The sequence below is a fragment of the Sebastes fasciatus genome, chromosome 12 (genome assembly GCF_043250625.1).
Source record: "Sebastes fasciatus isolate fSebFas1 chromosome 12, fSebFas1.pri, whole genome shotgun sequence".
In the NCBI taxonomy this organism is placed as follows: Eukaryota; Metazoa; Chordata; class Actinopteri; order Perciformes; family Sebastidae; genus Sebastes; species Sebastes fasciatus.
In genome coordinates, this window is record NC_133806.1 from 10,608,221 (window position 1) to 10,635,575 (window position 27,355).

Below are 27,355 nucleotides of genomic sequence, written 5' to 3' on the forward strand. Positions count from 1 at the left end.
GGCCTCTCACTCCTGTTTTCCTCCTTTCCAATCACCCCGTCCTTCCCTCCTTTCTCGCCCTTCTCCAGCCATTGTTCTTGTGTCCATCGGGGCATCGGAGGAACAAGTCTCTGGGAGTTTGGGAGGAAGGAAAGTAAGGTAAGGGAGGAAAAAAGGAGCGAGGGGATGTAGCGGCTTAAGAACTGCCTAAAGTAATTTGGTGGTATTTTCCTCCTTGCCTCGCTCTTTTTTAGAAACAATGATATCAAATGAGCATTCTAATTCAGGAGGCAAAGCTCACACAAAATGATCCCCGCTCCTCGTTAACTGGCGAGGTAGGGCAAAGAGGGCGAAGACGGGTGCTGTGTGTTTGTGTGTATGAGTGTGTAGGCATGTGAAATCTCAAGAGCCCCCCCTACTACCTCCCCCACACACACTTTCTTTCCTCCCCTCTGTCCATCTTTCCTTTTCCTTGCTCCCATCTTTTTCTCAACTGCGGCCTGGTAGCACTGCTGCATTAGTATTCATAGGGGGGACTGTGTTAGGGAGGGGGGGGGGTAAATAAGGCTTCTGGCTATTCCCCTAGCCAGCTGGCATACTGGGGCTGGCTGCAGAGCTGGACTGGACACTTACAGAAACAAGGAGTATAGGTACTGGGAAGAAAGAAGAACTGGGGCTTTACAGTAAAATGGTTCAGAATGCTTTAATAGAAATAACCTTCATCTGCTGTATACATTACAGTAAAGCCTCACTATACAGTACTATGCTAAAAGGGGGCACTGTCACCCTCTCCTGATTGCAAACACAGAATTATCCCTTAAATGAATGCTTTCAGCAAAGATCTGTAGTATGGTACTCACATTTCATTATTTGAAGGACAATAAAGCGGATAGATTAAAATAGCACACAGTGTGAACAAATATACAGCTCACTTCTGAGTTTGGTAATCAAAAAACAATAAAAGTTTAGCGCGCTGGGTTTTCTTGCCACTTCCTATTAATGCAGACATAAACTCTGGTTTCTTGCAGTGAAATTTCCTTCACTGAGACCCTCGAACAAAGCTGGGAAGGTAGTTTTTAATATTAATCAGATATCTAAGAAGAAGCAAATAAATATTGACGGAAGTGCAGGGTCCTAATGAATGAGTTTCTCTGCATTGGGAGTGTGATGGGCAGGTGTCAGTGTTTGGGAACCAGCTGCCTGGTCCCTCCAGGAGGGGACAGTAGAGAGCAGGGAGACCACATCTGCCTCCTCTTTATCAGGAGGAGGACTAAAGGAAGGAGGAACATGAACAGAAAGACCCTCTTCACATCACAATAGCCACCAAGAAAGGAGATATAAGTTAGTGTAGAGCAGAGGAATGGAGGTACAAGATAACAGGCATTTTTTGGATTAAAAAGAATGAGATGAAAGTGGGGAAAAAAGAAAATCTCATAAATTCTAAATAATATTTTCAAACTTCAAAAAGGGACACCAAGTGGTCACACGTAAACACACATAGACGCACACACTCATCCTCCACTAGTTCCTTCTGGCATAATCCAGAGGTCAGGGCAGAATTCATCACCCTTAATCATGCAGATGAACATGACCTTGGCCGGCCTTGGCACCCGGTCACATCAGCACCCTTATCCAGCCTGGCTTTGCATCTCTGATTGTGTTAAATCATGTTTCCCTAACATCAGCAGACACCGGATGGACAGCATCCTTCTCTAAGCACATCCAGAAAAAGGATAATTGCCAAGACCTTTAAAAGCCTTTCAGAAAGAAACGGGGAAATCAACATAATTCAGATGAAGGGGAATATCGGAGATGTAAAGTTAAGTACGCCGGGCAATATTGGGGGGCGGAGAAAAAAAAAGATGCAAGAGTTTTAAAACGGTGGGTCCTTGGCATTATTATGATGATGCGTTTAGCCAGCCCATTGGAGGGCCCCTAAATGAAGAGGCTGACCTTCAACAAGCCCTCTCTCTGTTCATTAGCCACGTGGTGCTTATCTACAATAACACTGCTGAGGAGAATATGAGGCCACGGGGCCCGGCCAAAGTCAATGATGCACTACAGGTGGAAAGATGAGTATCTAAATTTAGCTTAGGGTGCTGGACTTTTACCCTATTACCTCAACCACCCCAATCTCCCCAAAGGCCCATTAAAAAAAATAAAAAATATTTCAAGTTCATACAGTATATTCTATCAAGTTAACTTTCAACTATACTAGTAGAATTATAAGAGAGAGAGTGTTAGAAAGTTCACACTGTTGTGTGCATACCTTTGTTTGTCTACTTTATGCATATTAGTGGTGCAACAGTTGCTTTTTTTGGGTCAACATTTCAGTTTTGGTTCGGTTTATTTTACACATCAGGGAGAATAAAAGCAACCATTTCCAATGTGTTTGAACTCCAAAATAAAAAGAGATTGATTGATAGATAGTAATAAACAATATGTCTATATTATATGAAGCCATAACATTGATTTTATACATGAAATAAGGCAGGCTACTTAATGGACAAGTAGACCCATGTTCAGATAATTGAATGAAACAACATTTTTTATGTCATTGAACAGTTTGTTTTTTAACGGTTCGGTTTTGCATCCCTATTGCATACAGTATTTGTTGACATGTATGTGTCTGTTGCAGTCTGGGTGCAATATATGTGGAGAGGAGTTTAAACTGAAATGACAAAGGTGCTTTAACTCTAAATAAGCACCTCATCACATGCAACTTTTTCTGGATGCATCATGTCAAGATGTGTGATTTAAGATGAATGATCAACAAGGTCTGTTATTTTGTTTGTTTCTCATTTCCATACACAAGTAAACCGGCCCACACTCCCATTAAGGACGGCTTACATGGTGTCTCCACTTTGGCGTGACGACCGGCCATTTATTTCTACAGGATTGTGAAAGTAAGAGCAAGAGGCTGTGCTTTTCTCCACAAGGTGTCTGGCAGAGCTCAGTCTCAAAAAGCATTCCCTCTAAGGCTGCAACTAACGATTATTTTCATTGTTAATTAATCTGTTGATTATTTTCTTGATTAATAGATAAGTTGTTTGGTTTATAAAATGTCAGAAAAATGTCGATCAGTGTTTCTTAAAGCCCAAGATGACATCCTCAAATGTCTTGTTTTGTCCACAACTCAAAGATATTTAATTTACTGTCATAGAGGACCAAAGAAAGATATTCCCATTTAAGAAGCTGGAATCCAAGAATTTTGACTTTCTCTTTAAAAAAATGACTCAAACCGATTAATCGATTATCAAAATAGTTGGCAATTAATTTATTTGTTGACAACTAATTGATTAATCGTTGCAGCCCGACAATCCCCACTCTATTCTTGGTGCTTTTGGGCTGAAAAAGGAGAAATCAGTCTGATAATATAACGACGGTGTACGCCTAGTGCCATCTGTAAGTGGCAATAAAGAGTTAGAAGTAACAGTAAGAAAGTGGGCAAAATTCAAAAATCCCAGCTCCCTCGGTAGCCGTGAGTATAGGCCCAATTCAAGCCCTGATATGGGGGTTGGGAGGTGGGGGGGTAAATAGATGAATAAAGAACAGAGAGGGGGAGAGCAGACACACAACGTGGTCGATAGTGTCAAAAGCGGATGACAGATCTAAAAGAATGAATATTGATCTTTAGGGGGCCTTTACTCAGGCGACCTGTGGGAGGTCAGCCTGTGTAATTAGACCAGTGGAGGTCTAACGCTGAACTGGGGATGAGGCTGGTGTTATAGAGGAGAGGGCTGGAGCTGGTGAAGGATGCTGGAGACAGCATCGCACTTGGACCTCAGATGTGGACAGTGTCCATAAAAACTGTGTTAAAATGATTACTTCATTTTGTGCAACAATTTTGCCCCCAACTGTCAACTACAATTTCTTTTAATCCCTTGATTCAACTTTTGCTTTCAGGATTCCTGAGTCCGCCATGTACTTTTTTATCAGGAATTGCTACAGTTTCCATCCCCCGGTAAGCTGTAAAAATATCTTTTTTTATGTAGAAAAATTAGTGCTGTGCCAGTGGTTTTGTGTGGCGGGAGTTGAAGTGGTAAATGTGGGCTCAGTGCAACATGGATAAGGTGTTGTTTATTGGAGTGGGCTGGCGCTGGATTAGAGTCCATACAACCGCGGGCTACAGACACTGCTCAGACGGGGTTCTGCTTCATGATGGCAGTTAGCGCTCGCTCTAAATGTCTCTCTGTATGTCTATCTGTCTGTCTATCTCTCAGTTAGTAGTAAGTGTGTGTGATGCATACAATCATGCACCCTAACACACACGGATGAACATAGCTACACAGATGCATCCCCGAGCATATACGCAAAAATGGACACACACACACACAGATGTATGTACACACAGGCCCATATGCAGTCCTGCAGACACACACCCACACATACATGCGTGCGCTGTCTCTTTATCTGTCTGGCTGTGGATAAATGCGGGCAGCGGAGACTGAGTGTGGCTGTAATCCGTGTATCATTGGCTTTATCCACTGCAGTAGCACTGCTGATTTAGTGCTCCACAGCCTTAGTAATGGGCCCCTGACACACACACGCAGAGCACACACAGTACACCATGTAGTGCATCCACCCAACATGCGTTGTCCTCTCTAAGATGTTACTGCTCACTGGTTGACCCCTCGGTTCAAACACACATATGCACACATGTTTATGTAAAGATAAAGAAACACACAAGTGCAAGGATTGTACTCACAAACATGAGCTCGCTCGCACACACCCACACAGTCGCAGACACACACAGATCAGCAGCAGTGTGGTTGTCACCGCCCGGGGACGTCTCATGGTAAGGTGAACTCGGAGTGAACCTGCTCCAAACATAAATAACATCTCTCTCTCATCTCTCCCCTCAGTCCTTCTTCCTATACCCTCACTCTCTCTTTTCTCTCTTTCTTTTCTCTTAAGTCCCTCCCCTGTTCCTCCCTTCCAGTTCACTCTTTTCATGTGAGCGGCAAAGTATAAGCATGAACACAAAGGGGAAGTTGCGCATTCTGCCAGCTCGCAATACCCACACACAAACATAGTGTTGGAAACACCTGAGGTCGCGCCTTGAAGTACCCCTCGCTAGCACAACTGTATGCCAACATTGCCACAGTCGCATCAAAGTGACTTTCACAAGACTTCGGATCATATTTTATTAGGTGACGTCTTAGATCTTTTCTCGGCCAAAATTGCTCTTGCTTAGTTGTTTCTGCAACGGTGCATTCACCCCACCTCTAAGCAAAGCACTCGGGAACACAATCAGAGCACTGAATGCAACATCTATCACTAATAACCCTCCACCTCCCCATGTTTATGGCTATTTATATCAGTGAATCACCCCCCCTCCTTTCCACCCTCTTTATTGCTGTTGGTCCACATCTTCCGTCCCCTTGCTAGCACTTCCTGTTAACACACGAGGCGTTTATTGATAGGCCATTCCCATTAGTGCTGTTTACCTGTCAGGGCTCACTGCACTAATGAGAGAGCTTTGGGGAGGAAAAATGAGTAGGGACGGTTAACCGCTAATGGATGTTTACAGCCTCCCTGGATACTACTGTGTTTGCCGCCACCTCTGCGGGTACCGCTATCGCCAGCCCCAGACCCGTTCGCCGGCTAATTGGTACAGCGCTGAAGAGCCAGTCTGGGCCTATTTGATTATCATGGGATTAGGTTGGGTGGAGAGAGCATGGTAAAGGAAGGAGCCAGATAAGTAGGGGGAGGACTGGTGTTAGAGAGTGGGAGTTGCAGTCGGGGTCGCGGGCCTAATCGATATCCAGAGATCGGGGGCTTTGGAGGGGCTGAGTGCAGACATTGGAGTGGGAGCGAGATGGGGGTTTGAAGGGGTATGTACGAGGGTCACAACATCAGCCCTACGTCAAAAGGTTCTCTTAGAGCACTATTAGTGCTGGTGGTGAAGGGTAATTGTGCCATTAGAGCTGTAAGTGATACTAAATGGTGCAGGTATGGTAAAGGAACTACTGCGTATAGCGAGCCGGCAAGTGATCTAATGTAAATCTCCAATCAGGCATCTTAATAGCTGATTTATCCTTGAGAAAAGCACCCGTATCAGCATGACAGATGAGCTTAAAATATCCCCGTCTGACCAAGCCAACTTGCCTGAGTCATTCGATTTGGTCTCAGGAGCAGAGACCAAATAAATGTCGTTCATTTTATTTGCAGAGGTGCTTTCTTATGCAAGCAGGGAAGGTTTTTACTGTGTTGAGCCTTGGAGGCCAGTTTCTTAATAACCCTGCTGTAAAAGCACATACAGAGGAGACTCCACATTGTACTGAGTATATATGCATTCTATATTGCTCAAGGATTGCACGGTCCCCGGAAAAGATCCATTTATGCTTTTATTAGATTATTACGGAAATCTTATAAGTGGCGGATTAGCCGTGGAAGGTATTTATCTGTTTATCGAATGGCTGGGGCTCATAACCTCTCTCTTCTTTTCCTCCCTCACTGTCCTTTTTCTGTTCTTTTGAGTAGGGCTGTGTATTGGCAAGAATCTGGTGATACAATATGTATCATGATACAGGGGTAACGATTCAATCTATTGCGATACCGTAAGCAAGGCGATATATTGCGATTTTTTTTCAAATCTAATTTTAGGAAAACTGTCATAGTATAAAGAACACACCACCATATGTATAAAATCTGAGTAAAAAAAAAAGTCCCTATGTGAAATGGCTACTATGGGGACTAACATCATCACACATGAATACAATTGGACTCATTGGATCCACAAGAGTCTCAGCTTTACAGTGATAACCAATTTATGTAATTTCCATACTGTTTAGGGACCCCCGTATGCAGAAATATTCAAATACACCACTTTAGAATAGGCGAAAATAACTTTTGTGTGCAAAAAACTGCATGGTTGTTGCCCCAAAACTGCATGTGATTACCATAAAGTGGGCATGTCTGTAAAAGGGAGACTTGTGGGTACCCATAGATCCCATTTTCATTCACATATGTTGAGGTCAGAGGTCAGAGGGTTTAGCATAACCTTGGAGCGTTGTTTAGCCTCCTTCACGACAAGCTAGTATGACATGGTTTTCTAGTTTCATATGATGCCAGTACCTTCACTCTAGCTTTAAAACAGAGCCCACAACAACCTCCGAAAGACAGTATAGCAGCCGGGTATTTTTAAAAGGTTAATTAAAAATCAATACAGTATTTTGGAGAATTGATTAAGTACATAATATCGTGATACTCATGTGTATCTATATATTCTTACAGCCCTACATTTGCGTGGCTAAGTTGATCATGTGGATGCTGAAAATAAAGAAAATGTTTTGATCAATAGCCTGCTGTCTCAACACTGTGCAATTTTAGACGATGATCGGATGATCAAATATTTTATGAGGTAATGTTGGTTCACTGATATCGTTCTTTGTGTCAACTTGTAATCCACATTTTCTACTGAATGGATTAATTTTACTTGTCCGTTGTTAAATGGAGGGGTCAGAGAGACTCTCAGCAGAGCAAAGACCCTACTAACCTTCTTTCTCTAATTCATTTGCTCGTTCTCTTTTTCTCAATTGCTTATCAGCTCTGTTTCTTCACTAATTAAAACCACACATGAAACAAGGGGATTGTAGACAGACAAACACGCACACACACACACACACAGAGAAAGAGAGAGAGAGATAGAGATAGTTGGAGCTACAATTACCAGGCAGGCCTCTAGTGTCTCATTGGGTGTCTATTAAGAGGGGGGCCTGGCTCATTGTAATGATGGCAGAGTTTAATTACTTCCACCCGGCGCCTGTTGTAAAACATGCTGATAAATGAGCCAACAGGACGGCACATCATTATTTTTCTATAGTGCCAGGCTGCTCGTACATGATTATGAGAGCGGGAGGGAGGTTCCCATACCTGCAAGAGCCTGAGAGCGTATTCTGCACAGGGGAAGGGAAGAGGAAGGTATGTGGCAGAGTGTGTGTGTGTGTTCTCTCAATTTGTCAGTGTGTGTACATGCGTACAAGGAGTTGAGATATTTGATGGACCCGTAGATGCCGAATCAAAACACAATGATAAGCAGTTCCGCCAGCACATGCTACTGCAATGATATCCGGCCACCCATGAGACGGATATATATTCATAGCACACAATGGGCTATGTTATTCACTGAGCACAGGACTGCTATACCGAGCACTGTATACGCACTGTGCACACACACTGTACACCGCATCTCGCAAACAAATATACATATTCATAGTCATTAATTTTACACATTTTTTTAGAAGGGGGGGCACGTGTGGACCCCCTCTGATTAATTGTGTTCCTCCTCCACCATTATTAAATCGCTGAGGCAAATATCCCCCATACAATAAATCCCTCTTGGCCCATGATTAATCAAAAGGCACACAAACCTAAGAGTGGTGGCGGGCAGGTAGAGTTACAGTGCTAAATCATCTTTATTGCACGACGAGCAGGTTTGCGCACGGGCTCGGGGTCCAGTGCCATAGTGGGGTTAGTGGAGTGTATGCTCGGCTTCTGGTCAGCCACCTCAGGGTCATAGCATTTTGACCTCTGTGTCATTGATTTGCCAACCTGACCAGGGCGCAAAGGTGAACGAGATGGTAGCGAAATAGAGTCTGAAGAGGCCGAGTGATTAGAGGGACTTTGCTGTCCCATCGACAAGTTTACCAGTCATGCCCCAAAAATTAAACTCAGGGCTATGAATCCATGTTATCCGTTTATGTAGGAGGGGTGTGTGAACAAATGTTTAACCTTGCCCACTTTAACATCAATTGGTATCCCCTCCAATTAGTGGTAGGTCATACAGTGATAATAGTGGGTTACATAATTAGAGTGGGTACCTCCCTGTCACTACTGGCACATGGAGGCTTTGTGGGGGAGCAGCCACATGAAGCAGAGATGGAGATTCTACCAGACCCGGGTTTCTGGAAACCTCAATTAACCTAAATGATTAGCTGTAGCCACATAGCGCACCTCACTAGCTTGACATTTCTCAACCAAGCTAATATTAGCATAGTGACTTCATTCCATCCCGTTGTACTTCATCACTGTCCTTTTACTGGGAGGTCTTTCTTGTCTTATTGACCGAAAATGACAACGTTTGGAGTGTCAGAGCCTCCTTATTTCCGTTTAGCACAAAAGTGCTGATGCTAATTTGGTGGTTGCATAATGAGCTTTACATGTATTTGATTAATAGGGTCTAGGGTAACGGCACGGCAACAGAGGCTACTGCGGCATGTGGTTTAACTTCACCTTATGTTAAATACTAATTGATTCCAATGCATTTTTAATCACTTACTAATTGGCGATTACACTTTTAAAGCACGCCCTGTTGCTGCTCTGGCAGAATCGCGAGGTTGTTGAGTGTGAAGATGGAGTTTAAAGGGCATAGTCTTCTTAGCATCCACAACTAAATGTCACAGTTGTCTGTTAATGTGTCAACCAAATCAAACATGCACAGTGGTCGAGGGGTGCTAAGTGACAGGTGACCTTGGTGGCGTGATGGAAGACTGGGCTGGTATTTGAGCCCTCTGATCTTCGAGTAGGAAACCCTGTCTGGTGCTGTCTAGAGATGTATGCCCAACCAATTAGACATGAAATGGCAGTGACACTCACACCCCACTTATCAAAACAGTCTTCAAATGTGTTCATGAATTCAAATGAAATATGCGTCTTTGCTTCAAACATGTAGACAGGGACATGCAGAGTTCAGTCCGTATTATTTGTATCTAGGTCAACATGTATAATGATTAGAGCTGTCAATCGATTACAATAGCCCAGCCCAAAACGTGGGGCAAATATGCTTGCTTTATGCAAATATGCTTGCTTTATGCAAATATACTGTATGTATGTATTTATTATTGCAATTACCGACAATAAACAAGGACAAATATTGTCCAGAAACCCTCACAGGTACTGCGTTTAGCATGAAAAATATGCTCAAATCGTAACATGACAAACTGCAGCCCAACAGGTAACAACAGCTGTCAGTGTGTCAGTGTGCTGACTTGACTATGACTTGCCCCAAACTGCATGTGATTATCATAAAGTGGGCATATCTGTAAAGGGGAGACTCGTGGGTACCCATAAAACCCATTTTCATTCACATATCTTGTGGTCAGAGGTCAAGGGACCCCTTTAAAAATGTCCGGGACAGTTTTTCTTCGCCTAAATTTAGCGCAAGTTTGGAGCATTTTTTAGCCGTAAATTAGGTTTTCTAGTTTCATATGTTACCAGTATCTTCACTCTAGCTTTAAAACTGAGCCCGCTACAACCTAAAAATCATAAGTTGCTTTAATGCGTTAAATAAATTAGTGTCATTAAAACAAATTCGCGTTAACGTGTTATTATCACGTTAAATTTGACAGCCCTAATAATGATTTTTGCAGAGGTCAAAAAAGGTTCTATTTCAAGCATTACTCTTTACAACCTCACACACAAAAAGATCTACCTTAACCCCATTTGCTCGTCTTCTCACCTTGTCAGGTTTGCAAAACATCCAGAAACACTCGATCTATTTATTCATTATCTTCTATTCTTCCCTTACCCCTAGTTACCCCATCTTGGACAGCCATTGGATGACTCACGGAGGGCCCAGACACCTGGTTGGGTCGTCTGCGAGGCATCTGACCTCCCACACACACACACCTGCCCCCCTCCTACATCTATTACTGGGCCCCACAGTGTTCCATAATGTTCTGAGTAGTCAAGCATATAAATAAAGGTGAAGCAAAATGACTGCCTCTGTCTTGACAGAAGTGCTGAACCACAAAGAACACCTTGAAGGGCATGTTAACTGTCAATAGAGTTCTGTGTAAGCCCCTTCAATTAACATAAAACTTAACAGCTCCCCAGTTAGCCGCTATATAACCCTGGCGCTGTCTCCTCTCACCCATTCGCTATTTTACCCCCCCTCGGTGTTGGCTGCCGTCATGCAGTCTAGCCGCCGAAGAGGCAGTAAACAACATCTCACCATGTACTTGCACAGAGGCGGTTACAAACACGCATAATGATATTCTACACACACACGCATTCAGCCTCACATTCACACACAAGAAATTCAAACACACACTAGCGAAGCTTCCGCAAATTACAAACCCAAAGAGGCCGCGCTCACATTTTGCACACACGCACACACACAAGAATGCACACACACAAATTTGAAAAATCCCATTTACTGTGATGCTACGTGACTGAACTTTGCCAGCGTAGCGTAGCTTACCCCTCTCTCCCAGGCCCATGGTAATGCTGCATGAGATTTGTGATGCAGTGGGGAGATGCATATGGAAGGCCTGCGCTCAGATCTCTCGGTCATGCACCCCATTAGGTCCTGCTGTTGATGCTGTTGCTATCAAAGCTGAAGTAAACTGCTCAGCAGTCGGCTGTATGCCCAAGCACAGAGACGGAGACAGGCGAGCGATCACACTATACTGCGAGGAAAGGCCTATCTATCTTGTAATTAGGATGTGTGAGTAGGCTACAGGGAGGTAACTTAAGGCTCACAAACAGCAAAGTGTTCTGGGGTAAGATCAGCCTGATTTGGGGCCTGCAGTGTGCTGCAAAGTGCGCCATTGCTGTGTATACATACATGATATACTGGGTGATTTTAAACTAATGGCGCATTCCTTATAGGATTTCAACTATAGTGAAGAATTTCATCATGCAGATCCTCAGACTTTATAGAATCAAAACCAATCTAAAGAGGATAAATTGCCCTAAAGACAAACAGAATGATGAAAATGCCCAGAATGAATGGGCTGAAAGATTCAACCCTCTATGTGTTGAATAGCCCCCTAATGTGTTTGGGTTTCGAGATAACATGCAGTAAATACCCGCATTCTTCTGCTCATCACAAAAAAATCCAATGGCAGCTTTCACATTTGCTTCCCATCACTGGTGATTCCTGGGGAGGCGTTATTTGTGCGGCACACAACAGTGCTGCTCTGTTGTAATTGTCTAGGTTTTGCAAAGGGCCACTCGTCTTTCATTCCCCTGCCAACACACATGCATATTCGTGGAGGTGAAACTAACATGCTTAGTTGTTGTTTTCCTGCTTTACCATTCTTCGGGGAGACTTAGTTCTGGTGTGGATTTGCTCCCATCGCGCCGGCAGCGATGTCCCTGTGTCTCTGGGAGAGGGATGGCATCAGCTGGCATCGGATGGCAGCAATTCAAACCATGGTTTCCCTTTTCTGTGGGCGCTCCCGTTCAGCAAAGTAGATTGCTGGGGGAGGTTGCTATCTACCTCCCTTCATTTATTTCTTCTTCCTTTTTTGATTTTCTTTAATTCCATTCTTTACCCCCACCCTGTGTCTGCGCCTCATCCCTGCACAAACAGCATTCTGCTGGCTACACTCAGGGACGGCCAATGAGACGGTTTCTCTTCAGCGAACTAGGCTGCTCGCATTAGAGAATGAGCGATTGATATAGAGAAGCGAGACATGATAAAATTTAAGAAAGAAATCTCTGTAAAAAACAAGAAAATATCAGACTGATTTGTGATCAAAGACTAGAAGTGAAAAGGAGATGCGACAGAGGATAGCAAAGAAAGACCGCGTTCGCCACAGTCAAAAGAGACCAAGAGGTGTCTGCCAGTGACAAAAGGTTGCTCATCCTATTGCCACCCCGGCCTTATCCCTTTAGTGTAGCGCGCTGGTTTTAGGTCTGCGGAAAGACTCCGGCGTGAAATTCTGCTAAGCATGGTTGGGAGCCGCAGAACATGGAACACGGATGAGCCGGGATTAGGGAGGCCCAAAGCCCTTCCTTCATCTGCGCCTTGTAGGGCGTCTGTGATCTGGATGGTGCTCAGTGGGCGACACATGCCTGTCAATGTCCACTGGCTGCACGCACGACAACTCAAGGTCTCGCACGCAGTGACGTGGCCACACGCCACCTCGACAAATCCCCCACTCTCCCACAGTGCCGCTCATCTATACACCTCTCACCCCCCCATTTCCAATCCCGTCTTTATCTCCCCTCCTGTTCCCTCTCCACATGACTATGTGTTCTTACTGTGATCTCATCACGTCTCGAAACCGCACTAGGCCACTTAGCCAGATGTATGTGCTGCTGGATGTGTTTACAGGATGTTTGCCTGTGTGTCCACATCAGGCTTGGACCTTGCACAAAATAATATAGCACGGTGCATGAGTGTGAATTTATTGTCTGAGCTCAGTCTTTGTGCGTCCATCTGTGTGCACCGACGACCGTGCGTGTCAAGGGCCCATATGCTGTCCTCCTGTCTCCTCTTTTGGTCCTGTCCTTAAGGCCGGCCATACTTGCACACACTTTTCATCTGCAGTCAATACCTATTGAGCTGTTCATGAAAGGGAAATGACAGCTAGTTCATAACTGCCAAGGCTGATCAATGAAGTACCTACACCAGTTCAACCCGTTCCTGAATCACTCCTCTCTCCAAGAAGTCTTCCCTCCATGAAGCACCTTTTTTTTCAAGCACAGCATACCTGATTGAAAAGAAAAGCCATCATTTGTGTGGAACATGTTTGATGTTAACACATTACTAGAAACTGTGTAATATGCTCTCTAGGATCATGAATGATACAGTAAGTGCTTCAGTACAAAATAAGCTGTTATTTATACTTGACCTTTAAGCAGGTGATACACAAGTGGTTATTGCGCAATTAAGACTGTTAAGCATCTGCATAGAGTGATTTATATGGTGTAAATTTGTGCATGGATTTGAAAGTGTCTGAGGGCACATTCATAAATATCATGCATTTGCGAGGGTGTGTGTTTGACTGGTGCATATATTTTTTCAGCAAGTGTGAAAGAAATGAGGAACAACTGCACTTTACATGGCGTCGACTTATCAGCTGAACTCAGGTGAAGTCTTTGATGCTGTAAATCCACGGTGAATCATGAGGGGTGGATGTAGATGAAGGGGAGGCAGTTAAAAGGGATTTTTACGTATTGAGTCAACAACTGAGCTATTGATTCTGAGCTACTCGTATAAGTCAGCTGAAACTCACATTTAGCGGATGTGGACAGTGTGTTTGGCTGCTTTTATAGGGGTTTACACACATTCTTTATGCTTGAATGAGCTATTAATTGTTTCCTTTTGCACACATGCATTCTGTGTTTCATGTGTGTTAGCCTGCATCCCTGTATTTCTGCACTGTGCTTGCATGTGGCCGTTAATGGCCTCGGCATCTCAGAGGTGAGGTGCAGTCACAACAAAGCCTGCAGCCCTCAAAAAAAAAACACTTGTCCCCTGAGCCCAGGGATGTCGACACAGAAGACAGAGGAGTCTTTGAGTGCCAAACTAAGAAAGCTCAGGGCCCGGGAGCTAAGGAGAGGAAGAAAAAACCAAGGCGTAAAGGGGGAATAAATGATAAATATCTTTGCTTACTTTTTCAAACATGAGACAAAAAAAAAAAAGTCTTCCCTTGCGGAGCTTGAAATGCTGAACTTTGTCTAGGTCCGGTTGCGACCAGCCAGCAGGCAGCTGTGGCTCCAGCACTTCGCTCTGTATCTCTGACTCTCTCTCTCTCTTTCTGATGCTTTCTCCCTCGACCTCCCGTTCAAAGCAAAGTTGGCTCCTTATTTATGTGCAAATTTGCTCTTAGGCCCTACGAGGGTGGCGCGCATGCTGAATCTCTCCTTTCTGGGCTTTAGCAGATTATCCCGCTGCTCCCTTTGGTCCCCGTCGCCCTAAGCCCAGCTGCCCCGACCTTTTGTCATTGAGACTTTCTCTTCTCGCCTTGGTGTCTTTCTTTACCTCTCTCCCCCCTCTCTCCCTCCTCTCCCCCCTTCCACCATCACTCCGTACACTTCCCCCCATGCCGCAAGGCCTGAACTCCCCTATCCTGCTCTAGACGCCACAGCCATCACCCCCCTCCTCCTCCTCCTCATCTTCCTCCTCCCCCCTCCTCCTCCATCTTGTCCCTTGCCTCTCTCCTCCGTCTCCTGCCTCCCTCCTTCACTCCCTCTCAAAGGGCCATTATATCGCTCTCTTCATGGACAAAGGACCCTGGAGAGACAGAGGGAGAGGGAGGGAGGGAGAGAGAGAGAGGGAACATGGCTGGTGCTTTGCTGCTCTCTCGGTCCTAATCGATGAAAGTGGCCCACGTGGAGCTCTGAAGGCTAATCGATACTCTTTTTTCTTTTTTTTTTTCTCCCTATCTTTTTTCTTGACCGTCCGTTTTGTTGCTGACTCTGACAAAATGCTATGGCAGAGCAGAATAAGTGAGGGGGGGGAAGAGGTGGGAGGCGGGGTGTTTGGAGGGGACACCCCCTGATCACATCTCTCTGGGGGATCCAGAGGATTGGTATATATGTGTGTTTTCATGTAGCCTGCGCAAGTTTGTGTGTAGGGAGGGGCGAGTTGTAGAACAGTGGGCGCTTGGAAAAGCGGAGCTGACAAAAAATAGGGAATGAAATGGACAATGTGACCTCCTCCGACCCCATCTGTATCCCCACGCCAGCCTCCTATCCCATCCCACACGCCCGACACATTTGCCCCTTTTCTCTCACCGTTGCCTCCCTGCCGGGTTAGGTTGCTGAGCAAACAGAAGGCAAAGAGTTGACTCTTTCTCTGCCTCAGCTCGCCGTATGGGCGCATGGAAGGATTTGGGAAGCATCAGCCTGCTAAGCCACTTCATTGTATTCTTCTCCATCTTCCCTCTCTCACCTCTCCCCTCTCTGTCTTTCGCTGTTCTCACACTGTCTACGTCTGGGCTCTGTCTAGTCCGCATAAATATAAAAGCAGTGTCGTCATAGAAAGGCTACACATCTGTTTGACATTTTAGACGTTGATTTTAGACAGTGAAGATAGACAAACAGTTTAATACTGTGAAATTATGTAAGATGGATGTTTCCCTTCTTTAACAAAAAAAAAAGTTAAATGCGAGATTTTTTTGTTAGAGCTTAAAAACACATGCAGGTTGTTTTTTATGCTATTTGTGCTTCATTAGACAGACACCCACCAAAAAGATGATGCTCTAAGTGTTTTCTAAAGTACATTTGAACGAAAAAAAACAATATCTTTGCCCCTGAATAGGGGCTACTCCTGCTACAACCTTCATTGGGTACATCTACGTGATGAAGGTCATTTAGACTGAAACGTTATACTATATAGTGGTGATACCGTGCGCAGGAGTTTTTTAGTAATTCAAGAATGTTTACAACTAAACTTGATTGCATGAACATCTTTTTTCTTGTTTTTAATGGTCTTTAATCTATAAAGGAGTAATGAATATACAAGTATTTGTTGTTTGTAGAGTATGTGTGTATCAACGTAATCTCATACAAAGGTTCGTATGATATCGTATATGATATATATACGAAAAAGTTATTCCTCCTTTTTCGTTCTTTTCCTACGAATGTCCAGCAACACGTGTAAATTTCCACTCGTTACATACATACAGTCTTTTTCAAAATAAACTTCCGTCTTCACAGGAAACAACTTCCTTAGGTTTAGGTAAGAAAGCTACTTAGTTAGGTTTAGGAAACGATTGTGGTTTGGCTTAAAATAACTTGTCTGACGGTTGTTTAAGTTGTCTTCTAGTAGTTTTAGGTTCTCTGTATTCCTATACGTCCTTCCTGATTACTTACACTCACACTGAAATATGCAGTATGAACTATACAGAATTAACTAGGTGTGTGACAAGATGCCTAGCAGCTTCAAGTATAATGACATAACCTGGATTATCAAATATTGTAATCAACTGTTCAATTACTGGTGTCATAAACTAATTGTTTTTTCATACACAATTATTTCTCTGCAAGGTTTTTAATGTCTTCTATTTTGTAAATCACCGTAAATGAAGGTTTTAAATTAATTGGATGATTTGATTAAAATCAAATGAGGTAAAATAGAGTTAGACAGAGGAAACATGTTCTCTCAGTCTAACTCTCAAACACACACACACATACACATCTCATATATAACAGTGCACCTCCAGGACCTTGTGCCTCCCTCCTCATTGCTTCACACACCTGTCTAGCTGGATATTTAACAGCTTTTTCCCTTCCCTATCACCCTCCCAACACCAGCAGAGAGAAACAATTACGCTCAACTCTGCCACTGAAATGACAATGCGACATCCTCTTCACTTTACACCACCCGACTGTTAACCGTATGTGGTAATTACCTTTCTGCGGCATCTTCACAGTCACTTTATTAGTCTCCTAACAAGGCTTTTTAAAATATAAATAGCAGCCAATGAAATGGCAATTAACCTTGCAAATAGGTATAAATGACTGTCCAGGAGACAAGGGTATTGGCAGGGACTGTCAGAGCGAGGGAGGGGAGAAAAAAGAGAGGGAGAGATGGGGGATAAAGAGAGGGAAAAACGCAGAAAGGGAAACATGCAGGGAACGCTGGGAGATGATGCAGCCCATAGGCAAACTGCTCCCACGGGCCATTGTTTGTTGTGTCTGCGCTGGACCATTGTTTCGGTCCCTATTAACCTCTTGGCCCTCTGTGCGAGAGCGGGAAAGGATGGGCGGATTCAAAATGACAGACATGGCCCAGTGACATGGGAGGTGAGGAGTGGTTTTAACAGGGGCTTAGGGGCAGCGGGGACCCGCGCTGTCTGGCTACAGCAGGAGGGGGGCTGTGTGTGTTCGTGAGAGAGATGGAGAGAGTGTGTCTGTGTGTGTTTGGATGGGGGGGGGGGGGGTAATGTCTAGCTGACCAGAAGGGGGAGGAGTTGGACAGCCCAAGCCGAGTAATGTGATCTCTGTCGCTGTCTGTGGACGTCAGACATGATGCTTCTCCTGTCCTGGACTGAGCTTACAAACTCCTTAACTCCGTATACTTGAAGTTGCTCTGTAAAATTGTCTACATTTTGAGCATTTTGAACATGAACTCCTCTGGTATATTGTCATTTTTCTACCAGCTCTGTTACATCCCCACTTACATTTCTTCACCATGGTGACAAATTACTGATATCAGCCCAGTATCCCTTGAAATTATGTACATATTGGGTAAATTTAGACCTCTCGATTTACATCCAATACCAGCGTTTTCAGTGCTGTGTCCTTTAGGTTGTGTCTCAGGGTGATGGATGGTTATGTCTGACTCATGCAGGAGACCATCAGAGTTTGCGTCCTGTCACAAATCTGCAATTGCCTTTTTATTAACAGTAACCATTATCTTTTCCTGATCTTAACCAGAGGTTTTTCAGTTACCTAAACCTTAACCATACCCTAACCATAGTTTATTTGCCATACGTTTTCTGGGACATTTCTTTTCTTCAAGAGTAAGCTACAAAAATGACGGACACAGCGCAAAAAAGACGCATATATAGCGAGATGAAACACCAAGCGGACAAAGCTCGTTCCAAAATGAGAGTGGATCTGGGGTAGGCTTTCACTTCAGCTGACATACAGTATGTGATGCTACAGGTGGTACACTGGGCTGTGCAAGACATTGGGTTGCAGAACTTGTGTTACAATATGTGTTAACATGACATATTTTCAATGTGTTTTTTAACTTATCACAACCAAAGTAGATGTATAAAAAGTATACCAATACCAGTTTTTGTCATAGGAGTTTTGTTATCACCAGCTCGGATATTACTTAAAGTTTAGACGTTCAAACATGAAAAACTTACCCAGCATTGCAAAATACTCCCTCACCTTTCATTTCTCTCGTTGGTGACAACGTACAGATGGCTATTGTTCCTCGCAAATCCACTGTTCCTTCGTGAATGGATGTCTTACTGTGTGAGTCAGTGTGTCACATCAAGAAGCCGCTAGAAAAAAACCTTTGTCGCTTTACATGGGGACACACCATTTCCTGCAAACGAAGGACGCAATCTCTGCCTCCTCTTATGTGTCCAAGTATTACAGGATTGCGAGAACAGGCGCGCTAACCCCTGTGAGCCTTACCTGTGCTCTAGTCAGGAGTGAAACGACAACTCTTTGCCACACATTGAGAGCCAGTGGGAGGAAGAAGCCGGAGGAAGGTAGCCCTAAGAGGATGAACCGTGGGATTTAGAGTCCTGTGGGTAGGGCAGAATGCCAGATATTCTAGCTGAAAGTCCTGTGGATCAGATGAAGCTGTCAAGCAGGGCAGTGAGATGAGAGAGCCATGGGGAGAGGGAGCTTGGAGATGGAGGCCAGGCAGGGAAGCTCAGCGGATAGCAGAGACAGAGAGCTTAGGCTGAGGATCAGGGTTGTTTTACAGGAAACTGTCAAAGGTAGGGAGAGAAAGGGAGCCGAGATAGCGTGTGACTAGAGAATCAATGAGGTGAAGAAATGGAAAGTTTAACACAAAATAATTCCCACAAAGATCAGATTAAGAAACTAGGTTAAACTCAATTTTGGCTTGATTTATTTTATGAACGGGGCACTTGAGTGTTTCGGGTTACGTTCCTGAAATCAGCCGCCACTTAAACTTAACGAAAACCATTCGAGTTAGAAGACATAAAGGGTCAGGCAGTGAAAATCTCCGAGTAGACCCGACAAGACATATGAGCAGTGTTTAACGTGTCGTTGTGTGTCTGGACTTCACTCGTCTGGGGAGCCTGGGAAAGTAGTGTTAAATTACGCAGAAGGAGATAGCGGGACCCTGTCAGGACATGGCGTGGCGTTGTGGAGAGTGCGGCGGATGGACGTGGCACTGGTTTGTGCCCCCCGGAGTGCCCTGTCAGGCCTCATGACCGCATTGTGCAGCCACACACAGACGCTCTCTCTCACACACACACACACACACACACACACACACACACGCACACACACACAGACGCTCTCACACACACACACACGCACACACACGCACACACACACACGCAAACACACATTACGGGGAAGAGGAGAGATTAAAGGGCACATGAGGGAAAGAGAACCATGGATTCTATCTCCTTCCTCATTAACCTCCAGTGTTTTGCACACATTTCTGCTTTCTGCACTTTATTATTTTCACTACTGTCCACCCTTGATGGAAATTAGGGCTGTATCTGAATCAGATTTTTTTTATTTGATTCAGATTTGGCTATTCATTCTTTTTTTTTTTCTTCAAATAGACCATTTGTCAATCAGGAAATCCATTGGTCTGAGTTTCAGTGAGGATTTTGACCACATTAACATAGTCAAATGCCGCCCGCCACGAACACGAACCCCGTCTCATTTTCCATCCTTGGGTGGGACTTTTTTGCTATGTAATCATCATTCATATTTATACAGTACAACTCGACCTTTTGAATTTCAAAGCGGGTCACTAACGATGATTTGACTCATCTAATTTCAGGGGGCAGCCCTAATGGAAATTATTAAAAGTTACAAAAATTGAAGTATTCAGTCCATGTATTGGACTTTAGCGGTGAGTGGTGAAGTACTTTTGTTAAATCACTGTTATTTTGTCACTTTACTTAAAGATTAGGGCAGCCCCCCCCCCTTAGTCAATTAGTTGACTAATCTGTTGTTTTGGTCCTAGTCGACTAATATCTCTTTTAGTTGATTAGTCGTTTTTTAAGCTTTGTTTCATGCTGAATGACTTATTTCCAAGAAACTTATGAGCATATATCTGGTAAACACAAGATTTAAAGTGGTGCTTTTGTTAGACTAGTTAGATAAAGTTATTTGTCAGTAAAGGTAACTCAACCACATGCTCTATGCTAACAGGTGAATCCGTTTTTACTATAAATCATAACAAAATATATAAGTATTCATCACCTCATTCAACCATCTCGTAGCTGCCACCAAGTCCCGCACTGAAACTCCGTATACAGCCTGACACTCAGCTTATCGATCAGCGAAGCATTGATCATACAGCCTGACAAACTGTTGCAATACTCATTAAACCAGCAACAAGCATTAACATGCATTAACAGTGTCAGCTGTCTTAACCTAAAGCAGGTGTTTTCTTCTCATTTACCTCGGGGCGAAAGCATCCATCAAGTTATTATTAAAACGCAGGCCTTTGATCAAATCTGGTTCAATCTGGGGATGAGGAACCGACTCTGGATCATTTACGTCATAATTTTAATTATTTTCCAGATGAAATTGTTCTCTTAAAATGTTTGACATGCCTAACACGATACCGGTGCGTCGGCTGGCTGCCTTCAACACAAAGCCGACACCTGTTCACGTCTGACTTTCAAGACTTGTCAGTTGTCTCATGAACAGCAGTATTTTTAACTGAAAAGGCAACCAGCTTCACATCATCCTGATTATGTATATTGTTTGTTCCCCCTGATTTTCTAACATATTTGTTATATATTATATTATATTATATTTTCATATTTGTTAAGTACTATACGATGGAAGCTTCACACCAGCATATGAATGCACCACATAGACACAGACCTGTTGTTTGATGACAAGTGACTAGGGATGTCACAAGAAACGATACTCCGGTACCAAGTAGATGCCAAAATTCTACAAATGTGACGGTACTCGTTTACTGTAGGTACCGTCAGGGCTCGTCGTCTCGGGCACAATAAAAAATGTGTTTGAGATGCAATGAACTCACTATTGACCCGTCCAGGGGACTTACCCTATTTCTTCCCTGATAATGCTACATTGTGAGCAACAAATGCTTGTTGAGGTGACGTTGATTTACATTATGATGCGTTTAGGCTTTATTCAGTAAAAATGGGCTTTTGGGCGAAGGTTAATTCCATCGTTATCATGATGTGTTCAAATGCAATCTTGTAAAATGTAGTTTTTGGCGAGAAAACTTGAATAAATGCAGTTGTTTGAAGGAGATGTTTTCTCAGCAATAATAAATAGATAATAGAGAGGGAATTATGACCTGTTTAACTTCCTAACAAAACCAGTATGCAAATGGTAATAAAGGAGTGTTTGCGGAAGTACATGGGATTCATTGTTTTACTTTTGTTATCGAATTGGTATGGAGAATCGTGGAATTTCACTGGTATTGGTATCGAGTACTAAATTTCTGGTGTCATGACATCCTACATGTGACGTCAGAATTGCATTTGAGTAAGTACAGCCAGTCTACTGGTTTTACAGATAGTATGCTGTCTGTTATTGCTGCTGCACCTATGCTCATAAGTTGTATTTTTATATTCAAAATGTTACCCAGACTACCTTCAATATGCATGCAAAGCCACTTAAAGTTCATTAAGACTGCAGAAGAAGTATTAATGAATGTGCTTTAAGAATTCCAAATTCCCTTTTATTTTTTAGATAATGGACTCCACAGAAAGTGTTATCGTACTGTATTGAGACACGTAATATGTACATGTCCTTGTACCTTTTCTGTTATCTTCTGTCTGTATCCACTGAATCTGTCGAACCGCCTTTGTCTGCTTCAAGGTGCTACGGAAAGCCATTCAACCCTCAGTCTGACTCTCTATTGTGCTGCGTGGAGCTAAAACCTTGATGTGAAAAGTTGGTGGTTAGCTGACACACATGGTCAGACCTTTGGGTTGGGATTGTTGCATGCAGTAGGTGAATGTCTTGTGTTCAGCGTGACTGTTGAACGAGGTGTTGGGGGAAACAGCGCACAAGTGGAACATTTTCTTTGACGGCGAGGGTGTGGAGCCAATTGCATTTTTGGCATTCAGCATATTCCGTGACACTTCAGGGGTTACAAATCGGATTAATAAACGCTTAATTACTTTAAAAGGAAATTCCTCTGGCTTTAATCGAATATTAATCACTGCTTATCGTTGTCTTTTAGTCACACTTAATTACCATGCTTTTCCGCTTGTTGCCTCTTTTTTTCTCTTTTCTGGGGCGTGCACAGATAAAACCGTTAGTGTTCTGCATGGCTGAATCACTGCCTTTATTCTAGTATACTTGATTATCTACTATATCCATTTGTTGCTCCATCAAAACCCTATTTTAATAGTGGATTGGTAAGACCTTGAATGCACATTTCCTTCAATACTGCACATAATATACATAAAATATAGGATTGAATGAACACACTGTGGATGCTGAACTGTGCTTGAAGGGTTTGAACAAGATAAATCTAGCCCAGGTCAAGCTGAATGGTTTATATTTCTTGTTAACGTGGATTTACAAGGTAAGGTTCACGCTTAATCTCACTACCCATCCGTTACCTGTGGCTATTCACAGAGATGGACATTTTTGCCAACCTATCACATGTGGAAGCTTAGGCATTTGTCTCCAGGGCACTGGCTGACCACACGAACGAAGCTTCGCAGTGTCCAACCCGAATATCCCCTGACATGTCGCTCCGGCGCCTAGAGAGGATAATTCAACCTGATTGGCTAGCTCTGCTGGAAGGCATGATTCTGGCCTGTCCAGCACCGTACATCACTGTGGCCCAGGGGCATCGTGGGAATGGGGGAGGAGCGTGTTATCCTGGTCCAGTTAACACCGGTGACTTCCATGAAAGAAAAGCCTATTGGTTGAAAAAAAAATCAATATGATTTTGGGGTGATAAATCCTCTCATAGCTACATGTTCTACTTGTCATTCATTCAAGGAGTTTCTACTTTCGTGTTCTTGCTGTCAGCTCTCTTTCTTCCGTCTTGCTCTCTCACATACTTCCCTCTCTAACTCGTTACGCTCACATACCCATATGTGCGAACGGTGTGCGCTCTAGCATGTGCTCCTCTTTTGTTTCTCGATTGTGACACAAAGTGCTATGGGCCAAACTGGGCAGCGCGAGGGATGCTTAGCCCGATTCTGTCTCTCTCAGTGCCCCCGGATGCCCTGCAGGCTTGAGAAGATGGCCCGGGAGACTTCGCCATGTGCCCTGTTTCCATCATATACGACCAGTCCAACTCCCTTACCACTGCAAAACTATGCTACTCCGTCCATAATGGTAAAACTACATCAATTAAATGCTGTATGGCTTTGCTAATGGTCTCGGATGTTTGAGCTCCAGTGAAGTTTTTCTTGAGCAATGAATGAATTGCCAGTGAACCAGGAATCCTGTTATTTCACTCATGCTCCTATTATTATGTTCTGCTCCTCACTGTATTACTCTTTGAAATTGGGTTGCGTACAACCGTCTTCGGTGCACTATTTAGAATATGAGTAATATAACCAGCACATATAAGCAAAGTAATATTCCTCAGGGTGGAGAATTAGCTGTTTTTGTTTTATTATTGCTTTTTTTTTACGTCATGAAACCTCCCCTGTCTCTGATATCAGTAATAAGAGACGGACTGGCATGGAGCGCAGCAGGAAAGCGATTAATGTACTGCAGTTCCTATGTCACATCCTGGCATCATGCATCCTCCGGTAGGTATTGCCAGCTGGTTCTCCTTCCTTCCTGCAGAGAGTAGGAGTACCCATCTCCACTGTAATCGCAGAATCCCCCCCCCCCCCCCCCCCATACCATATCATCTTCAAGGCAGGAGGAGAGGGTGGTGGTTATGGTGGCAAGGGGAGATGTAGAGCGCAGCCGATTATCCCCTAATTAACGCTGATACCTCCCCCATGGACAATGTCCCATCTCATCAGTGGGCCGCCGCGTCTTAATGTTAGGTGCTAACTGCCTCCCTCGCATATGTCAGTCCTCGTTAAGGGACTACGCCGTGCGGTAATGTCCTCCCGTTTAATGGCTTGTAAAAAGATGGTTAACACTCACTATTTGGCTTCCCTCCTTTTTTCTCCTCGCCGCCGCGGCTACATGACAGATACAGTATGATCGAGCACTCTTTGGGGGAAGTTAATTGCAGGCAGGGAGTACCTCTGTGTTTGAAGTGAGATAGTTGAGAGAAGGTAAATGATTGGCCCCTCGGCTATATGTTGTAATGTTAAACCAGTCGTGGTCACAATTTGGTTACGGGTGACTCGTTAGGGTGAGTGTTGTCTGGCCAGCCACGGGCTAAATAGATATGTGAGGTTAGAAAATATTAGTTGTCCGTTACTAAATTATTCATCAGACCCGGCTGCTTCATTAATAAAATACAGTTTTTACCACAGCTATTCCATAATCATTAACAATGACCAATGACACATGAGTGCACACGGGCGCAAACCTCATCAGCAACTCCCTATCTGTACAATTAAATGTTTTCCTTTTGAACTCCACTTCTGCATTCATTAACCAATAACCACGTCTTAGAAATCTATTACGCAGCATAACTTTACTCTGCCATTAGTCGGCAAGGCAGTAAAAGCAAGTGAACTGTCACTTCTCAATATGCGCGTGTTTTCGTTAGACAACAGTAAGAATTCTTCTAACGTCAAGAGCTTCTTTTTTTCCACCCAGCCTTCCCTCTCTCGCTCCATCCCTCCCTCTCTCCATCTATGCGTTCGTGTTGTATTATGAAAAAAGCAAACACGATTATTTTTGATTTCCCGTTTGCCTGAGCAGTACATTTGGCCCACCCCTCTCTCCCCCGACCTTCTTGATTGAGGGCTAATGAAAAAGCTGTCCTGAGCGTCGCTCCCTCCCTGTATCCATTAAGAATAATTAGACGGGAACAATTTTGATGCCTGTAACCTCGGCGAGTGTGGCTAATGGTGTTATAAATTGCTCCTTGTCCTGGGCCCTGCACGCATTGGCGCGCAGTGGTGGGGGCGAGACGCTTAATTCAAAAGCACTCTGTCAACAGCACTGATTTGTGTGGTTAATGAGAGCGTTTAAAACAACAGGCGCAGCTCATGCATCCTAATGCCGATGGCAGGAGCAGGTTCGATAAAGAGGCTTGTCCACCATAATTAGCCGCGACAAACGCCCAGGATTAAGAGACAGGGGCCGAACACAGTGTGCCCTCTTAAAATGGGCCCCGTTTGCTCTCACTCTCACTCTGCCTCTCTTTGACTGACTCTATAACAGCACGACGGACTGCATTGTTTCCATCATCTGTCTATTTTGGTCTGACAACTTGAGTGCCATCTTTTTCTTTTATATCTCACTATATTTTCTGTCTTTCTATATGTACGCTATATTTGTTTCCGAGGCAGTCGAAAGATGTGGATCTCTGGACTTCTGGTGGGTGGAGGCGTTCAGACCTTCCCAGCAGGGATACATGTTCTCCTCTCACTAAATCTAACATTTTCTCCCCCCTGAGGAGTCAACCTATTTCTCCACTGATCTTCACTACAGTTTTTTCTCACTCTCTCTAGTGAACTGCTCTTTCTGTGTCCCCTCCACCTGTTCAGTCTCTATTTATTCTCCCTTTTTACCTCCCCTCCCATGTGTTGTTTCTAGACCATAAGCTGCTCTCCCTTTTACTGTTTTTGTCCACTTTCTAAACCTCTCTGGCTAGTTTTTACTGCCTAACCGGTCAGATGGCTGTATGCCTGCGGGTTAAAGGCCTCAGGCTAAGAGGAGGGAGAGTCATAAAACTTTAGCAATGCCCAAAAGCTGTCCCTTTGTGCTGAATCTAAGAATAGGAATGATATTCAGAGATAAGAATGTGAAGTATGTGCATGTATGTAATTACATTTTTAGAATAACCAAGGAAAAGGAGAGACAATTTCAGAAAAGGAGAGACAGATTGAAACAGATATAGAGATTGACACTGGAATCAAGGACTTTCATGGCAATGGACCTGAAACGGTATAAAACGAGGGTTACTTTTTATCCTTGCCAGTGCTGTGTGGTAAAGGCGCCTCTAATATGTTTTAATCAGCCGCGTTCTGCAGAAGGTCTTCCAAAGGACTGTGTCTCTGTAATGGATGGAGAAGGAGGAGAGTGACAAAGCCAGGCCCACTTTAAAAGGTGTTCAATTCCCCTGTAAATGCATGCTGACAAGATTAATTGAGCATTGCAAATGGTAAACTCTGAAACCCACACCTCAAAAAAAAAAACAGACTCACATGCACACAGATACACACACATGCAGGTGTTGACAAACGGATGCAAATACCCACACAAACAGGCGTAAACACGCACCCAGACACTCATATATGCGTACAGACACATACATATTGTGTTCATAAACACACGTTAGCCTTCACATACCCACAAGTATGCACACCAGTGTGCTTGCATGCACACACAAACACACATACACACACACACACACACATGCACGCACACCCCTGCTGGCCTCCCTCAGCCTACTTCCACGTGTCTTGCCCAACACAAATGACTTGATGGGCAGTTAAATGCAGGGGTCGGGGGTTAAATGAACACCGTTGTTTATGAGGATGCGGTGTGAATCCATTTGCATTCTAATATTCCCTCTATTCTGAAAGACACACACATACACACACGCAGGGCCCGTTACGGGCAAAAGGGAGGGTGCGAGAGGAGGGGAGATGACTGGTGGACGGCTTGTTTTAAAATCCCATTATCAAGTTATTTATGGAATTCATGGCCCGACAACCTCTGTGACCTTGTTTTGTTAAACATGAACCAGACACGATTCCAGCACGTGGTGCTGCCTATTAGCTTTTGTTTTCAATAGCCTTAAAATGTCAGCAACTTCAATCACCCCTTGGGCAGCTTTCCACTTGTGTGTTTTGGCCCTCATCAAATGGACACATGGTACACAAGCACAGTCTCACACATTTTAGACGTA

At 43.9% G+C, this 27,355-nt stretch overlaps 1 long non-coding RNA gene across 1 annotated transcript in view; it reads left to right on the forward strand.

Annotated features, from left to right (window-relative positions):
• Positions 1-2,783: 2,783 nt before the first annotated feature.
• LOC141778690 (uncharacterized) overlaps positions 2,784-27,355 on the forward strand; it is a 125,293-nt gene continuing 100,721 nt past the window's right edge. Inside the window, exon 1 of the long non-coding RNA XR_012596117.1 lies at positions 2,784-2,885. This is a non-coding gene — a long non-coding RNA (uncharacterized LOC141778690). The remainder of the gene's footprint in view (positions 2,886-27,355) is intronic.